The sequence below is a fragment of the Pongo abelii genome, chromosome 2, assembly GCF_028885655.2.
Source record: "Pongo abelii isolate AG06213 chromosome 2, NHGRI_mPonAbe1-v2.0_pri, whole genome shotgun sequence".
NCBI classification, from domain to species: domain Eukaryota; kingdom Metazoa; phylum Chordata; class Mammalia; order Primates; family Hominidae; genus Pongo; species Pongo abelii.
In genome coordinates, this window is record NC_085928.1 from 129,841,625 (window position 1) to 129,858,101 (window position 16,477).

Genomic DNA, 16,477 nt, shown 5'->3' on the forward strand with positions numbered 1-16,477 from the left:
TATTGATATGAACTTCACTGAAATATACTCCGTGTATAAGCTGATAAAATTCCATTTAGATATATTTATCACAATCTTATAGATTGAAGAAGTGCCATACTTGATTTGCCCAAGGTCATGCAGTACAATTCATTTCCCAAATCATCAAGGGCCTGCAGTTTTGTTTCTCACAGTCCTCAAGGCAGCAAGTTCTCTCCAGCAATTTCATCTTGCTCTGGGTAATATCTGCTCCCCAGTTTTTTCCCACTGCAGTCACATCGTATGCCAGCCTGGGAACCAACAACTTGGAAATTTGAAACCGATAGAGATTTTGAGACATTAACAGGTTAGTTGCAGATGTGGGAAAATTATAATCCTGGTGCAGTGCCATTGTACCTACTCTGCCTCATATGAGCAAGAGACTATCACCAAGAGAAAACTGTTTCCAAAGCACTGTGGCACCAGCCTTGCCAGGCAGGGAAAAGAAAGAAAAAAAAGTGCTCCCAGGCCTTTGTTCTGGCTGCACACATGTGACAGCTTTCAGAACCTCAGCAGATCTCCTGGCAAGAACGGCAGAGAGCAAACCCCTCCTCCCCACTGGGCAAGGGTAATGCCTCCTGGCAAAGACCTCAAGCACATCCATCTCTCTCCAGGCCCTTCTAGGGCTGCTGTGCATCTGCAGAACAGATGGGAGAGTCTGCTTGTCTGACTGTTGGCTGTTTTATTTCACTCAATAAACATTTATTGAAGATCTACTTGTGCCAAGCCCTAGGCTGAGGGATGTTCTATTGATGTGTGTGCAAGTGAGCATGCATTGACCAAGGTACAAGTGCTGAGAGAATATGTGTGTGTGTGTGTGTGTGCCCTCAAATCACCAAAACAACAAAAGAATGGTGAAAAGGAATGGACAACCAACAGCACAGCTGATCGACTTTATCATAGGAGAAATGTCATGGTCTATCTCAGTGCTTCTCAAACTTGGCTGTGCACACGAATCACCTGGGTGTCTTGTTAAATTGCAGATTTCAATGCAGCAGGTCTGGGGTTGAGCCCTAGATTCTGCATTCCTGAGGGCTCCCAAATGATGCTGATGCTGCTCATCGGGGACCATAGAGTAGTAAAAGGCTCGTCTAATTTTCTTGCTGATCTGATAAATTAGTTTGATGGTGTGTGGGCTGGCAGGAGATATATATTTGATTCAAATCTATACGAGGAAAATCAGTGTATGGAACTCACTTTAAAATGGACCCAGAATGTGCCAGGTACTTTGTCTATGTAAATTCAACTAATCCTCACAGGTCGGTGATGTTACATCTCTTTTACAGTTGAGAAAATGTAAATTCAGGGCAATGAAGTAACTTTTCTAAGGTCCCACAGCTAGTAAGTATTAAAGATAAGATCTGAAATTAAGTCTCCCTGTCTTTTAAAATTAATGTTTTATCTACTTCCCTAAGGGGTTTCTTCATCCATTTAAGTTGGTTCCTGTCTGGAAGAGATGGTTTGAAGCACCACAGATTTTGAATTGGGAGCTGCCGTCACATAGCCCCTTGACAGTCAGTGAAACCTAATATGGAATTCTCTGCTCAGCAGCATTGCTCAATTAATCCAATTTTTAAAGCATGGTTATCATTAAAACCTCTAGGTGAATGTTAAAAAAAAAATACTGTATTTGCTGGTTTTCCGTTCCTAGTAATGATCTGACAGCAGTGAACAGGTATCAGTATCAAGAAGGTGATGGATTTCTGTCATGTCAGAGCAAAGGAAATAATAATAATAAAGGCCAAAGGTGAGATCTTTTCCACTCTGAGAAGAAATACCGTGAGGACTGTTTACCAGGAGCCATGGGCTCAGCCCGGCAGTCTCCAGAGAACGAACATGTGACTATCGTCATGCGGCCCAGCCAAGTATTCAAAATATATTGGGTTTCATGGTTAAAGAATTATGTTTATTGTTTCCTCTAATCAATTTTACTTCACAAAATAAAGAGTGATATATCACTCTTAAGTTCTTGGAAGAAAGGAGTGTCAGAAACCTTACAAATAAAGCATGTGTTAAAGAAAATGGGTATAGAGTGGGCTCTGAACTGAAGAGAGGATATATGGCCCACTCTTTAAGCTCATAGGAAATTGTGACCTTGAAAAAGTACCCATGATTTCTCAAGAGAACTATTACTTAACAAAATCTCCACAATAACAATGAATAACGGCCTGCCAAAGAATATAAATAGAAAAGGATTTAATATATATCCCATAGTTATGAGATTATTGGCCAAGGGAGTCTTGTGCTAATAAGATCACTCCCTCAACCCCCAAATCTAATTCCTCACAAAATCATATTCATATTACTAACCTTTATGAGGAGAGAAGATAATCCTCTATAATTTTCAGCCCAATTGGCATTTATTTTTCTATAAAGGAAATAAAGAAATCAAAATGATAAAATAATTCCATTTTGAAGTAGTTTTTAATGTGCTGACCTAACTATAGCTTTGAATTTATAATGGAATAGTTTATGTGTTTTATATCTAAAGACAATGAATCTCTGATAAAACCCGAAAAATGAAAATAACCTGAATTATTTTCTGTCACTTGCTTATTTCCATAACTGTAGCCTGTCTTGGGCAGTTCTCAGTCTTTTCCCTCCCTACTTCATTCTATTACTCTCAGGAATGTTGCTCAACAGAAAATCGAACCAACAAAAATGGAGAATTCTTAATGCATCATTAGATCTTTGGAGCATGTAAATAGACTGCATCAATTAAAGGGGTCCAGGAATATATTTTCTGTCTTCTAATTATTAAAACTAAAAAGAGAGCATTTCTCAATAGGTTCTTTCATATTTAATTTTATTAGTTCTATGTAATTATATTTAAGATGAAGGATATAAAGTTCACTAAATAGCATTAATAAATGTAAAATAATAATTTCTAAAATGTGTGTAGTGTGTATATGCTATTTTTAAACCTTGCACATCCATTATTCTTCATAGATATACAACTGCTGCTTATAATTATGAAATATGTTTGCTAATTATTTAATTAGTAGTAAATCAGTTTTATTAGTTGTTATTTGTTATTACATTAAAGACATTTTTAAAAGACTATTAGGATTAGAATTATGTAATGAATTTGCCTTCTGTTGGTCTACTTGTTTTTTACTAATCTAAAATATCAAATGGACAGAATAGTGTTCAATTTTGATACAGGAGTTACTATAAATTTGGGTTCATTTTTCCCCCTTGAAACAGAATTCTCAACATGACCTTTCTATATATGGGATTTCAAAACTGCAACACACTGTCTGTAATATCCTAAATTGAACAAGGACTTCCTGATCCACTACAGCAGTTTGAGTAATGGTTACCTCTAAGCAGCAGTTCTGACCAATTACAAGCACATGGTCATGGGCTGTGACTGAAGAGCAGGGTTTGTGTATGTACGATCTATGTTGATACTACTTCTGGAGCTATAGCAGGTGAACTCCTTTCTCCTAGTTAGGTTTTGAAATCTTATGTAATATTTTTAGAGATAATACCTTAGGTGGGGAAAATGGGAAAACATCCATGGAATTGTTGAATTGAGTATACAATAAAGTTCAAGAAAGCAAATAGGGAAACATTTGTTTTTGATTGATGGTTTTTGTGTTTTACAGCATCTCCTGGACACTTATCTCCAGCTAAAAAATATTTTAATGATATTTAAATTAGGATGTCTCTCTGTACTCCCTCTCCACACTACTGCCCCACTGATCTCCAAAATACTGTGCAAAACCCCTCATCGCTTGTGAATCACAGTGCATTCTGGCATTTGTCTTCCTAGCTGGAACATAACTTTCAAGAAGCTAGGTGCTATGTGTGTGTTTCTTTTGTTTTTAGCCCCTACATCTAGTATATCTGGAAAAGGATAGATGTCCAGTAAACTTTTATTAAGTGATTTGGAAGTGGTTGTGCTCAATGTTATCTTTACATTTGTGCTCCAAGTCATCTTTGCCGTTTTTTTTTGTTTTTTTTTTTTTTTTTTACTCTTACTCATGCCTAACTAAAGAAAATGGTTCTGTAGGGGCAACAGCAAATACTAACCATTTACATTCCAATGCTATAAAAGACATTCACATACATTGTTTCAGGCAACCCTTTCAAGCCCATGAGTTACGAAACTTGGTTTTATATGTCATACAAAAGAAATCTAAAGCTCAGAGAACTTGTGTAACTTTTCCATATACATGGTTTAGCTGGAATGTTGTGAAAGCAATACTTGCATCAGGTCCATAGGCATCAAGCCCAAAACTGTGGCTACGAACCCACAGCAACCTTTATTCCTTGCTGGGCATTTCTGGGGAAAACCCTCCATCCGCCTCAACTAAGGGGGCAATAGACAGAGAAGCAATGAAGGATCAACTGATTCAAATTCTAACTATCCTGTGCCTTTACACCTTCACAGCTCCATTTAATAAGTGACAGATAAATATTGATCCCATCTAGGCAGTTACAAGTCTGTTATTTTTAAATCCACAGCATAAGAATTGATGGTGGTTGATAAGATGCCAGGTGTCCAGATCTAGAATCTTGTTACAAGAACCATAGCAGTAATACTTAAGTGCTTTAAAAGTATCATCCATTTAATCTTCACAACAACCTCTGAATTAGGTGCTAATTATATCATTCTGCAGGTGAGAAAACCTAGACTCAGAAAAGTGAAACAATCTTGCTGGAGGTCATTTATCTGGTGAGTGGTATAGTCCTAACTCAAAGTCTCATTAGTTTGAGTCATAGAGCTGTGCTCTCAGCTATGATACCATCCAATCCCCTGCTCCCACTCAGTTGGAGACATTTTCTAAAACCTTATGAACCTCAAACTCGATCTGTAGGATAAATTTTTCGAGCCTCTTCATGCACTTCGATTCATTCTTTTAAAATTATTTATAAATTAGTACTCATTTTAAAAGGATATTCTCTCTCTAGTTCTAAACACAAGTATAATTTCGTGACAATCTGGATTTGTGCTTCAATTATCCAAACTGTTTCTTCCCCCACCCCACTTTTTTTTTTTTTTTTTTTTGAGACAGCGTCTTGCTCTGTAGCCTAGGCTGGAGCACAGTGGCATCTCAGCTCACTGCAACCTCTGCCCCTGGGGTCAAGAGATCCTCCCACCTCAGCCTCCCGAGTAGCTGGGACCACAGATGTGCACCACCATACCCAACTAACTTCTGTATTTTTTTTTTTTCAGAGACAGGGTTTTGCCATGTTGCCTAGGCTGGTCTCGAACTCCTGGGTTCAAGCAGTCCTCTCACCTCAGCCCAAAGTGTCGGGATCATAGGCATGAGCCACCATGCCTGGCTTCCTTCCCATTTTTTTCAAATTCAGTGGCTAATTCATCACAATTTATCCTTATCCCTTTTACTTGTGGAAACCTAAACCTAAAAAGTATAAATCAAGAAAAAGTGGTATTCTAGGCACTCAAATAAGGTTAAACACTCAAGAACAGCACTACAGCAGGATCTTCCTTATTTTCTGTCTATTTTTTTTACTATGGATTAACAAAAGTAGACCACTAAAGTTGCATGCACTTTTACTTCTGAAAGCTGAAGCCACAAACTTCCTGGTCTTACCATATTGGAGTAAATTAGTATCTTTCTCAATGCCAATTTCTAAATTGAGTATTTTCTATCATATTAAATACTTTTTTACTCAAATATGTACTTTAGTCCTTATGACTAAAACCGTAAATTGCTAACCAGCAGCCCACAAGCCAAATTTCATTCCATAATATATTAGGTTTTGGTGCTTCTTTTGTTTTTAATTTTGATTTAGTTGGCATTAAAAAAAAAAACAACAACCTGGAGATTTTACACAGATTTCCAGAGTCACATAAAAATTCAGATTTCTAAACCCTCATATAATTTGTCATTACTATGCTGAAATTGCTCCAAAGTAAACAAGTGCCTGGAGCTGAGTTAGGGCTGCCCTCTTTCATGTTCTTAATCCATACTGCTATTGCCATATATTATTGCTACCTCCCTTCTTGACTCCTGACTCCTGAAGGCATTTGATTGTTCCATCCCAGTACATGAAGTATTCTTTGTTTATTTAAGCTTACTTTTTGGAGGCCACATCTCATAAAATTAAATAAACTATTTCTGTTTTGTTTAATACCATGTCTATCTTTGCTCTGCAGTGGCTTTATTACAGGATGTACTAGAAGATCATTGCTTTTTCCTTTGCCAAAAACTTATAGCTTTCCAATATACTTGTCAAGCTATAGTGTCTGATAGTTTTTAGGTTATCTGGTCTGCCTCAGTTGACAACCATATCATCAGAGGTAGACTTCATGGGCCCTGGTAAGCAAAATTCTGGCCATGCTATCTGTCACTCTGCTATTGCTCCTGTGAATATGTTACCTTTCATGGCAAAAGAAATTTTGTAGATGTAATTAAAGTTACTCATCAATTGACCTTAAAAAAGGAGATATTATCCTGGATTATCTAATCACACAAGCCTTTAAAAAGCTGAGAACTTTCTCTGGCTGCAAGTAGAAGAGATGTAGGAAAAGTGGAAGTCAGAGAAATTGGAAGTACAAGGACTCACTGTTGCTGACTTTGAAGAAGGATAGAGCCAAAGAATGACTCTAAAAGTTGAGAATGATCCCCAGCCGACAGCCAGCAAGGAAATAGGGACTTCAGTCTTAGAACCACACGGAACTGAATTCTGCCAACAACTTGAACAAATCTGAAGGAAAAATCTTCTCTTAAACCTCTAGATAAAAGTTCAGGGTAGCTAATTCCTTGATTTTTGGCCTGGTAAGCCTGCCTGGACTTCTGACTTACAGAAACGGTGATATAGTGAATGTGTGATGTTTTCAGACATGAATTTTGTGTTAATGTGTTAAGGCAGTGATAGAAAACTAATACAGGCTTCATGGCCACTGGTGACCCTAATGAGTAATATCAGAAAAGCTCAGAATGCTTCATTCACAGCAATCATTGTTTCCTTTTTGGTGTGACTTTGTCATTAATCATTTATGTTTCCAAGCCAATTCTGGTGATTTAGAGCCTGTACTAGTTTTTGATCTGTGCCATAACAAAATTAACACAAACAGAAAGTAAGAGGGCCAAAATCAGTACTGAGAAAATAAACTGAGTACTATGAAAATCACATAGAATCTTAACTTCTTCAATTTAAATGTTTCAGCACTCTCTTTTAACTGTAATATTGAATATATTTGTATGTGAAGCAAGCAAAAAGCTATCCACTCTAAGTTTTACTTCTTCATTAAATTATCAAAAGAAAACTACAGTTGTCATTGTAACAGTGAAACATTTAATACAGTTCTAAAATTAAATGCAGAACACATTTACAGAAGCCATCAATTTGGGACTTTCTTTGTCAAACTCTGTTTTTCAAACAATATTTTAGTAATAAGCCTTATTTTACTAGTGGAAAAATCTTAAGGAAGACAAGACTATATATTCACTCAACACAAGACTGCTTAAACTTTACTCACCTCTGTGATCTCTACCAGTTGCAGATGACCACATTATTCATGGTTTAATACCAGGAAGATGTGGGATCTGCAAGTAAAGTATTCTCCACCTTGGACATTACTTGGCTAACTCAAGTCATTCATTCATTCAACAAAGGAGGCCAATGGATAAGGTCAAAGAGGTAAACTATATGATAAGGTTTTCTTCATAGGATATATTGCTATCTGAAATTATCATATTATTTGTCTAATTTATTGTGATATATGTCTCCCAATAGAACGTCAGCCCCAAGGGGCTGGTGAATTTGCCTTCCTGTTTATTGGTGGACATCCAAACTTTAGATTGGTAGGCGCCCAATAAATACTTATGAAATAAATACATATATAAATGATAAAAAAATCTAGGTCAGCATCCAGAAGTTCCGATACACTACTGTTATTCACATTCTCTAATTTTTTTCTGTCCCTCTTTTTCCTAACACGAATTTCTCCAAAGTATCTTCATTAAAACGGTAAATCCTCTCCTTCTGCATTTATTCAACAAACACTATTGAGCACCCTGGATATTCCCTGTCTCGCTCAAGAATCATTTACTCATTCATTTATTGATTTATTCAACAAAGGAGGCCAAGGATGAGGTCAGAGAGATAACAGGGGCCAGATCATAAAGAACTTGGTAGGACACTGTAAGGTCTTGGGCTTCTAGTAAGAGTGAGATGGGAAGCCATTTGGAGGATGCTGACACAATAAATGTCATATTCTGATTAACATTTTATTAAGGCCAATGTAGCTATTATGTGAGGCAAAGGTAGAAACAGGATCTCCGGTCATGAAGCAGTTGGAATACTCTCATGTTTTTTGACTGCCAGTGTTTTCATGTAATTCAAACTAGGTTCTTGAATAAACTTTGCTAGAAAACAGGAGTCATATTTGAAACCCTTAAAAGACACACAGCACTGATTGCCAGCTGTCCTCTCTTATATCCAGTCCCTTGCCACGTATAGGATCCTGGGACATTGCTGCTGCAAATAATTAGAGACCTAATTCCAATTGCTTCCATTCACAAAAGAGGAGATTTTGCTTTGCTCATTCCTTGGTGGTCAAGGTTCATTTCCTTTACACAATGCTATCTTATTTCTCTTCTGCTCAGATCTAGCATTATCCACATTCACTCTCTCAAAAGACAAACTATACCATGCTTACCTAAAAATGTTAAAGTTCACGGTCCTGAAAGAGAACACAGAGCATTTGCAGAGCCACTCAAGTCTCTTCCAAAGCCCATGATGCTTAGATCATCCCAGACTGAAAATCCCACTTGTTTTCAGGCTTCCCCAGTAACCACATTGAAGACACAGTCTATGGTGAATTGCCTCTATCATGCTTTCTTGTAAAGAATCTAACCATAAGATGGACTCAACAGACCTATATAACTTGGGCCCCCAGGGCCAATGAATGCAACTTTCACAACCCATTGTTTCTTTGAGGTGTGTCCATATTAATGTAGATACTGTGGCTTCTGGGCATCTCGACAGCGCTCTATCATTATGAATATATTCATAGATATAGAACCTGGCTGTTACTGGGGAGGTGCCCTACTATAGACTGCAGAATAAAGAACAGCAGTTAAAAGGATCTGAATTGCCACTCCCATGCTTTTGGTTCTGCAACCTTTGTTCCAGTCATTTAACCTTGTTAAGGCTGTTTCTTTACCTATAATATTAGCCTACTGGGTGTGAGTAATAAATGCAATAACATGTGCCAAGCTTTTAGTACAGAGTCTGGCACATAGAGAGCACTCAATCAATATTAGTAATCATCATTTAAAAGCCATTATTCTAATTTTCACCAACCCTGTGAAGATGGGCATGAATCTTCCAAAATGGTACCTGAATTCAGGAAGTTCTTTGCTTGGCTTGCTACCTTTCTGCCATCTGCTTGTAAAAACAACAGTATTGGAAAAGGGGCATTCTAGAGCATGGTAGCATAGATCCACAGACACATTTCATCAGTTCTCTTTCTTCCATCTTTTCTGTGTTTACTTATTGGCATAGAGGAAACTGAGACAAGAGTTTAAACTTCTTGATATAAGTTTGACACGATGAATGCAAAGACCACCAAGTACAAAAGGCAAGAGCAATGCTGTAGATTAAATCCTATAATGGTGGAAACAGCCAGGGCAAAACTCACACATATATTTTTATTTTGTTTGTTTTTGCTTATATAAGAGTGATGAAGAAAGACAATTTAAAAGGATAAGGGATAGAAGAAGGGAAGAGAGAATGGAAAGGCACAGCAGAAAGTGAAGAAAGAAAAAGGAAGAACTGAAGAAGATGAAAGAAATAAATAGGGGGAAAAAACGAAAAAGGAAAGGAAGAAATAAAAGGAAAAGGGAAAGTTACTATGAGACTGGTTCTACAGCCCAGAGCAAAGCAAAAGCAAAAGCCAGGATCAGCACAAAAAGACTAACAGAGAATATAAAGTGGGCTTACAACTGAACAAATTCTTCTTGCAGTCCTGTGACTCTTTTGTGAATAAAACTGCTTCTATCCCTAGAAAATTGAAACTTAGATTTTTCTTGACCTTCAAGTCCAATGATACCACTGAATGATCACTTGACTCTTGTTTACATGATTACATTGAAGTCATCACTGCTCTTTTGAGAGAGGTAAAACCTTTTACGTCTCAGTTCACTTCACATACAAAGTGAAGTGAACTCAAGGATGCCGGTTATGCTTAGAACAGTGGCTTCCTAGTGAAAGAGGAGAAGCCTGCTACAACAGTTCTGGGGTTGACACTGGTGATACTTCTCACTCAAATATTTTGCTTTCATTTTTATTTTGTGTCAAAAAAATCCGTATACAACATTGAACATGCTTGATTCTCAGTCTCTTAAATGTATTTCTAGGTTTTTTATTATATGTACTCTGCTGGCAAAGAGAAAAAACAGGCTATTCAAGATTATGATTATTTAAATTTACTTTTTTTAGTGGTAGAAATTAATCTGATTTCATTTTCCTAAAATTAACAATCAAACATAGTACTGTGTTCCAAATTTGGCAAAGTGAAATTCCATAATCTGTCGCTTTAGCGTGGGATCCACCAAGCATATTTCTCAGCTCACAAAGGACTTCTACCTTGGAACATATCCAACCTCTTAGTATTAAATTGGTGAGTTACCATGAAAGGTATAAGCTCTTTCTTAATTGATGCTCAACCTCCTAACATTAGATTGTGTGAAACTTATATAATCTGCAAAATATAGCAAATCAGTTTATCTTTAAATAGTGATACTAGTCACACACATCTATCATGCCAGGACAAAAATAATAGGTGAAAGGTGATATTGGCCTGGACACTAGGGGTTATGATAGAGGTGAACAAAGGTGAGATATGAGCAGGGGTATTAGTCCAAAATACTTATCAACTGGTATGGCTAGGGCACTGGCCAATCAGAACAAATGCAGACTATAATCCACCAATACTGGCAGGTCTACCTGTGGGTATCAGGCACATGCCTACCTTGGACACAATGTACATGATGAATTAAGAAATAGTTGAGGCAAAGGAATAAATCTAAGTTTCTGGACTGAACAATTAGTATGGTACTGTCATTTCCCCAAATGAGGAAGACTAAAGAGAATAATTTTAGGAGGTTGTTGGTAGTAATAATATAACCTTTAATTTTGGATGTAAAATGTTAGATATGCTTGGGAAACATCCAAATGGAGACGTTAAGTGGGCAATTGAATAGATGTTGCTGAAGCTCAGAGGCTAGGAATGGATTAGAGACATAAATTGAATTGTTGTATGGATAAGACTTAAAACCCTGAGAATGAAAGATATTACCTAAAGCGGAAGCTGGGGAGGGAAGAGGAAGGCAATATAAAAAGATGGGCCAGAATATAGCCCTAGTGTTGGTAAGATCCAACCTTTATTTAGAGATGATATCATAAAAGTGGAGCCAGCTGGGAAATAATAAACCCTAAAGAGGAGAATTAAAGACATACAGTCTCACAGAAGCCACCAAAGTCACTGAAAGATGCCAACAGAATGTACCTTATGACAGAAAAGGGACGAGTCAGCTCTGTCCAATGCTCCAAGAAGTTGAGTAAGAGTGCAGATCACTGCTCAGTAGTCACTGCTGACGTCAAGAGAAGTTGTTTTCATAAGCGGTGGAGGCAGAAGCCACACTGGAGGAGGACAGACAGTAAGGTAGAGAGGAGGTGGAGATTAGCATGTGAAGATTAACATGTGCAGACAAGCATCACCAGAAGTTTGACAATGACATGGAGAAAAGAAATGAGGTAAGGGATGCTGAGAAGTATGGGATCCAGAGTTTGTTTTAAACATAGAAGACATTAAAAATATGTTGACATGTAATTGTTGTAACAACAACAACTCCATGATTTAGGGAAGTGTTATTTCTCTCATTTATCAGATGAGAAAACTGAGATTCAGAGAGGTTAAATAACTGGATCGGGTTCTCGTAACTAGTAAGAAAAAGAGCTGAAAGTTGAGTCTAGCCTATTTCATTCCCAAGTTCTAGGATAGGTGGACACTTCTCATATTTTATTGCATTTATTTTCCCACATGACTGTTTTCTCATTTTAAGAATTTTATTTTTAATTGACATTAATTATATATATATTATGGGACTCAATTTTTTCTAAATACAGGGGATGAGTCTAACTCATCCTCCAATCCCCAGTACCTAGTACAATATCTGTTCATTAATAATGGGTACTTAAAAAATGCATGTTGCATAAATGAATAAACAAATAAGTTTGTAGCCAACTAACTGCTAAGAACTTACCCCAATCTTACACAAGTCACCAGGCTCCACTGTAATGAACAGCTTGCTTCCCACTTAAAAATTTTTTTTCTCTGTACTTGAAATATATACAAAGTCTTTATTCTCACATGGAATCTATTCTCAGGTAATACTGATTTCACTGTGCTGTTCCACATGAGATCAGCATATTTGTATGGGAAGGAAAAGGGATATTCAATCACTGTGATATTTTATGAGCCTGGTAATAATAAATAGATATTTTTAAACATTCATGTGCTTGATTGATCCTTCTTAACCACATGTTTTGCTCAGCTGTTTTGCTGGCATTTTACTTGAGAGCCTTTTTAAAGCAGTTATTATTTTTTCCCTTTATCATATGAGTAAAGAAGTTTTCACAAATGTCCCTAAGGTTAAAACAATGCACAATACTCTTAAAATGTGTGAACTCTGATGATTGTCTTAAGATGTTAATAACTTAAGTTTCTGCTGAAATAATTTTGTTTTGAACTTCTTCCAATAAACTCCTTCCTTCTCACTTTCAGAAAATTTAACCTTTGAAAGTCTGAACAGAAAAAATAGTTATTCAGATTAACAAAACTGCTTCATCACACTATGTGTAGCTCTTCAATTTAGTTTTGTTATGATTTGCTAGCGAAGAAGTTTAGGGTCTGTCCATCTCCTGATTACATATATATTGTTAAAGCTACCTGAGCCAAGTTAAATAAAATAAAGATGCCTAAAGTAGGTTAAATTTGCATTCTGATTATTTGCAACAGTTTCTAATCCCACAGGTTTTTTTTTTCTTCATGCTTAAGGTAAGAATTACCTACTAGTTCCCCCCCGCCATATCTATAAGCATCATGTATTTTTTTGTCCAAGAAGGAATATACTATACAATTTAGCTATTCATTTATGCAAATGATGGTAAACAGAATTATAAAGACAGATAATAAACAGCAAATGAGGTTATTTTGTTTCACGCTTTATGTTGTCAGAGTTCTGAGCATGGTTTAGTGTTTTCTATTCATGACTTTATATTACCAAATTACTCCCTGATGGCGTCTCAGATGTGCTTTTGTCTGCAAATGAGAAGGAATAAAATACCAGGACATTAACGTTAAATTACAATGGTTAATGGCATAAATACGAAAATAATTACTGCATCATACCATCAATTGTTATGTGTTCATTACTGAAGTTCCTGTAAAGCCTTCATTTTCTTGTTACAATTGTTTTTTGCTTTATTTTTGTCTGGCTATTTTATAGCCCTGACAGTACTTTAGCAACATTCAGCAGTTACACAAGCCATTTAATCCGGCTCAAAGCTTCATTTAAACTTCATTTAGCTGCATTTTATTTGTGTATATATGCCTTTTACTTCTTTCTGACAGTCAAAAGGTACTTCTGGAGTAGGTGCTGCAAAGATGTGTCAAAGGAGACTATCTAAAACCAGCAATAAACTTCAGAGAGGGTTTTAGACTTACTTTAACACGGCTCGATAAGATACCTTTATTAAATAATCAAACTTATTGCACCCCTATCCTCTAAAATTTTAGCTTCAGGGCTCTTTTCTTCTTCTCCTCCTACTTCTAGCACCTCTTTTTAAAATTAATTTATAAATCTGCGTCCAATCAGGCAAGATGCTTTTAAATCTCGGCTCTCGACTCTCTCCCATTCTGTTTCTTCTCCTCCGCTCCGCCTCACCTGTCTTTCTCCCGCTCCTACCTCTTTCCTCTTCTCTCAGTGGTCCCTCCATAACTGGCAGGACAGGGACCCCCTCCAGACAGACAGACGGACAGACAGACACACACACACACACCCCACACTCTGGCCGCCTGGTCCTGGAAGGGTCGTCCAAATGCACCCTTTTGTCTGCTCCACTCCGCGACCATCACTTCGCCTCTGCCTGCCTGCCTCGGGCGGGGAGTGTCAGGGAAACTCACTCCGCGCTGAGAGCTGGAAGGGGGCGGGGCGGAGGGGTGTGGAGGCACAGCGGGCGGTCCAGCACCCGAGCATCCTTAGCCACGGCGCGCGCGCGCGTACACACACACACACACACACACACACACACACACGTCTTCTGTCACCTGTTCACTTGCAACGCCAGCTCTAGCTCTAGGTAAAACTTATCCCTCGTACCCATCCCCACCCCCACCTCCGGGAGTCCATCTACAAGACATCGGCGTGCACACCTTTTTCAAAATATCTGGAGGGAGAAAAGTGCACACTGGGGCACATTACAATTACATAGATTCCTAGTACCTCTCTCTTCTCTGTTTTTCCGCCCATCGTCTCTACAATCACACACAACCTCTTCCTGCCAAAGCGCGCACACAGCAAGCACCCCTTCCCTGCTGACAGTCCAGGCTTGGAGCCTCAGCCTCCAGGGCTCGGTCCCTGGCCGGGTCCCTCTGTCCGGCGCCAAGCCCTTAGTACTCTCTCCAACTCCTGCCATGTGCAGCCTGGCGCTACCCGCTCCCTAGGCCCAGCCAATGCTCAAACTTTTTCTCGCCCTTTCTTCGGCCCCAAAGCATGCTGCAACCCAGAGGTCCGACACCCCGGCCCGGAGCTTAGATCCCTACAGTGGAATGGAGCTAGAACCCCTGCTCCCAAGGGCGCCAGGTTTCGCCGTGCCCAGCCCTAATGTGCGCAGGACAGCGCTGGACCCGGCAGGGATGCGAAGGGAGCCAGGGCGGATCCGACTGGCAGGTGCAACTTGCCAGCGACTCCTGGGTTCACGCCCCTGGGGAGGGCGGGTTTGGCCTAATGAGAACAAAGCTGGAGTCCGGGGAGACTGTCAGACAGGCGCTAAGACAATAGCAATAAAGGGAACTTGGAAGAGGACTGCTGCGCAAAGTTGTCCGCGAGTCCAGATGTCCTGGGATCGGTCGCGGGCTCCCGCTGCAGACCCCCCAACCCCCAGCCCCCGGCCCCGCCGCGGTACACGCAAAATCCCTGCTAGGCAGCCGGTCCCTGGATGCCATGCAAATGCCCTGGTCTTCCAGACCCAGCTTGGGGCTCCGGGGACGCTCGGGGCTTGGACAGCAGCCACCCAACAGGAAGACCCGCCAGCGCGCTCTCCTGGCTTTACCTTTCGGCGGGCTGCCTTGGAGTCCGTTGCGCGCCGCCCGCTGGCTGTGCCCTCAGCCCCTGCCGCCGCCGCTGAGAGCAGACAGCGGGAGCCCGGCTCGCTGCGCCCCGCCCCCGGGCGCCAGGCCCCGCCCCCGGGCGCCACGTCCCGCCTCTCCACGCTGGCCCGCAACCGCGCGGAGCCACGACGGCCCAGTGGGGTTTCCGCGTGAACTGAGCCGGAGGCGGCGGCGGCCGCGGCTGCCACTGCTGCTGCTCTGGTTGCTGCCCCTGCCGCCTTCACCGCTGTGGCTGATGCATGCCACAGGCCAGCCAGGATGCCCAAATTGCCAAGGGATACCGCTACCCTCCTCCCCAACAAAAGAAAATGAACTCCTGAATAGGGCTACTCTGAATGTGTTACATGCACCTGCAGCATCAGCAGCACCTGGGGGCTTGCTAGAAATGCAAATTTCTGGGCCCTAACCCAGATCTAGTGAACCAAAATCTCTGGGGAGGGGGCCTAGCATTGTGTATTTTATGAAGCTCTTAGGGAGATTCCAAGCACATTAAAGTTGGAGAAGCACCGCCAAGAGAACTAAGTGGCTGATGAGATGCATGCTCCCTCAGTCCTGAGACCCACGAGCCTACCCTGGCTGAGGGTTTAACTTGGCAGTGTTTGCAAAGCTCGAGAGTACTTGTCTGCGCCCTGGATGTCATTCATCTTGCTTTATTGACTGAGAAGTCTTTAGAGATAAACAGAGGGGGGAATACATTTACTTCTGATCTGACAGCTCTAATGAGCTCAAAGAAGAATTATGTAAACATTATTAAGTGTAATAAACACGTGTCGGCATCAGGCAATCTTCTCTGGAGAAGGCTTGGCAAAAGCCGGCATGAGCCAACGTTTTATTCATAATGTCTTTTTAACTTTATGTTGACTGTGTAATAGGCCTTTGGCTTTGCTGTTGCCCAGACGGAAAATCATTACCCCAGTAATGGATGAGCCAGTTCAAAAGGAGAACCACTGGGATGCTGAGCACTTTCATTCATAAATGCTATGTATGAGACACAAGGGAAACCATCTTCTGCCAATGTGCCATTTTAATTATCTAACTGGTGTACAGGTTTCTTGTTTCAACTTCCTAAGGCATCAACTA

The 16,477-nt window shown here is 39.9% G+C and overlaps 1 protein-coding gene across 5 annotated transcripts in view; it reads right to left on the bottom strand.

Annotated features, from left to right (window-relative positions):
- Positions 1-15,422, bottom strand: part of RARB (retinoic acid receptor beta) — a 779,733-nt gene extending 764,311 nt beyond the window's left edge. For 2 of the 5 annotated variants that reach the window (XM_054552500.2, XM_054552498.2), the window contains exons 1-2: positions 15,340-15,403; positions 11,513-11,646 (exon numbers count right to left, since the gene is read on the bottom strand). The gene's annotated coding sequence lies outside the window, so the exon portion shown is untranslated. Of the gene's footprint in view, positions 1-11,512; positions 11,690-15,339 lie in introns of those variants that run through there. The other 3 variants (XM_024244251.3, XM_054552499.2, XM_063722161.1) reach the window with 3 other exon arrangements.
- Between the last annotated feature and the right edge of the window lie 1,055 nt (positions 15,423-16,477).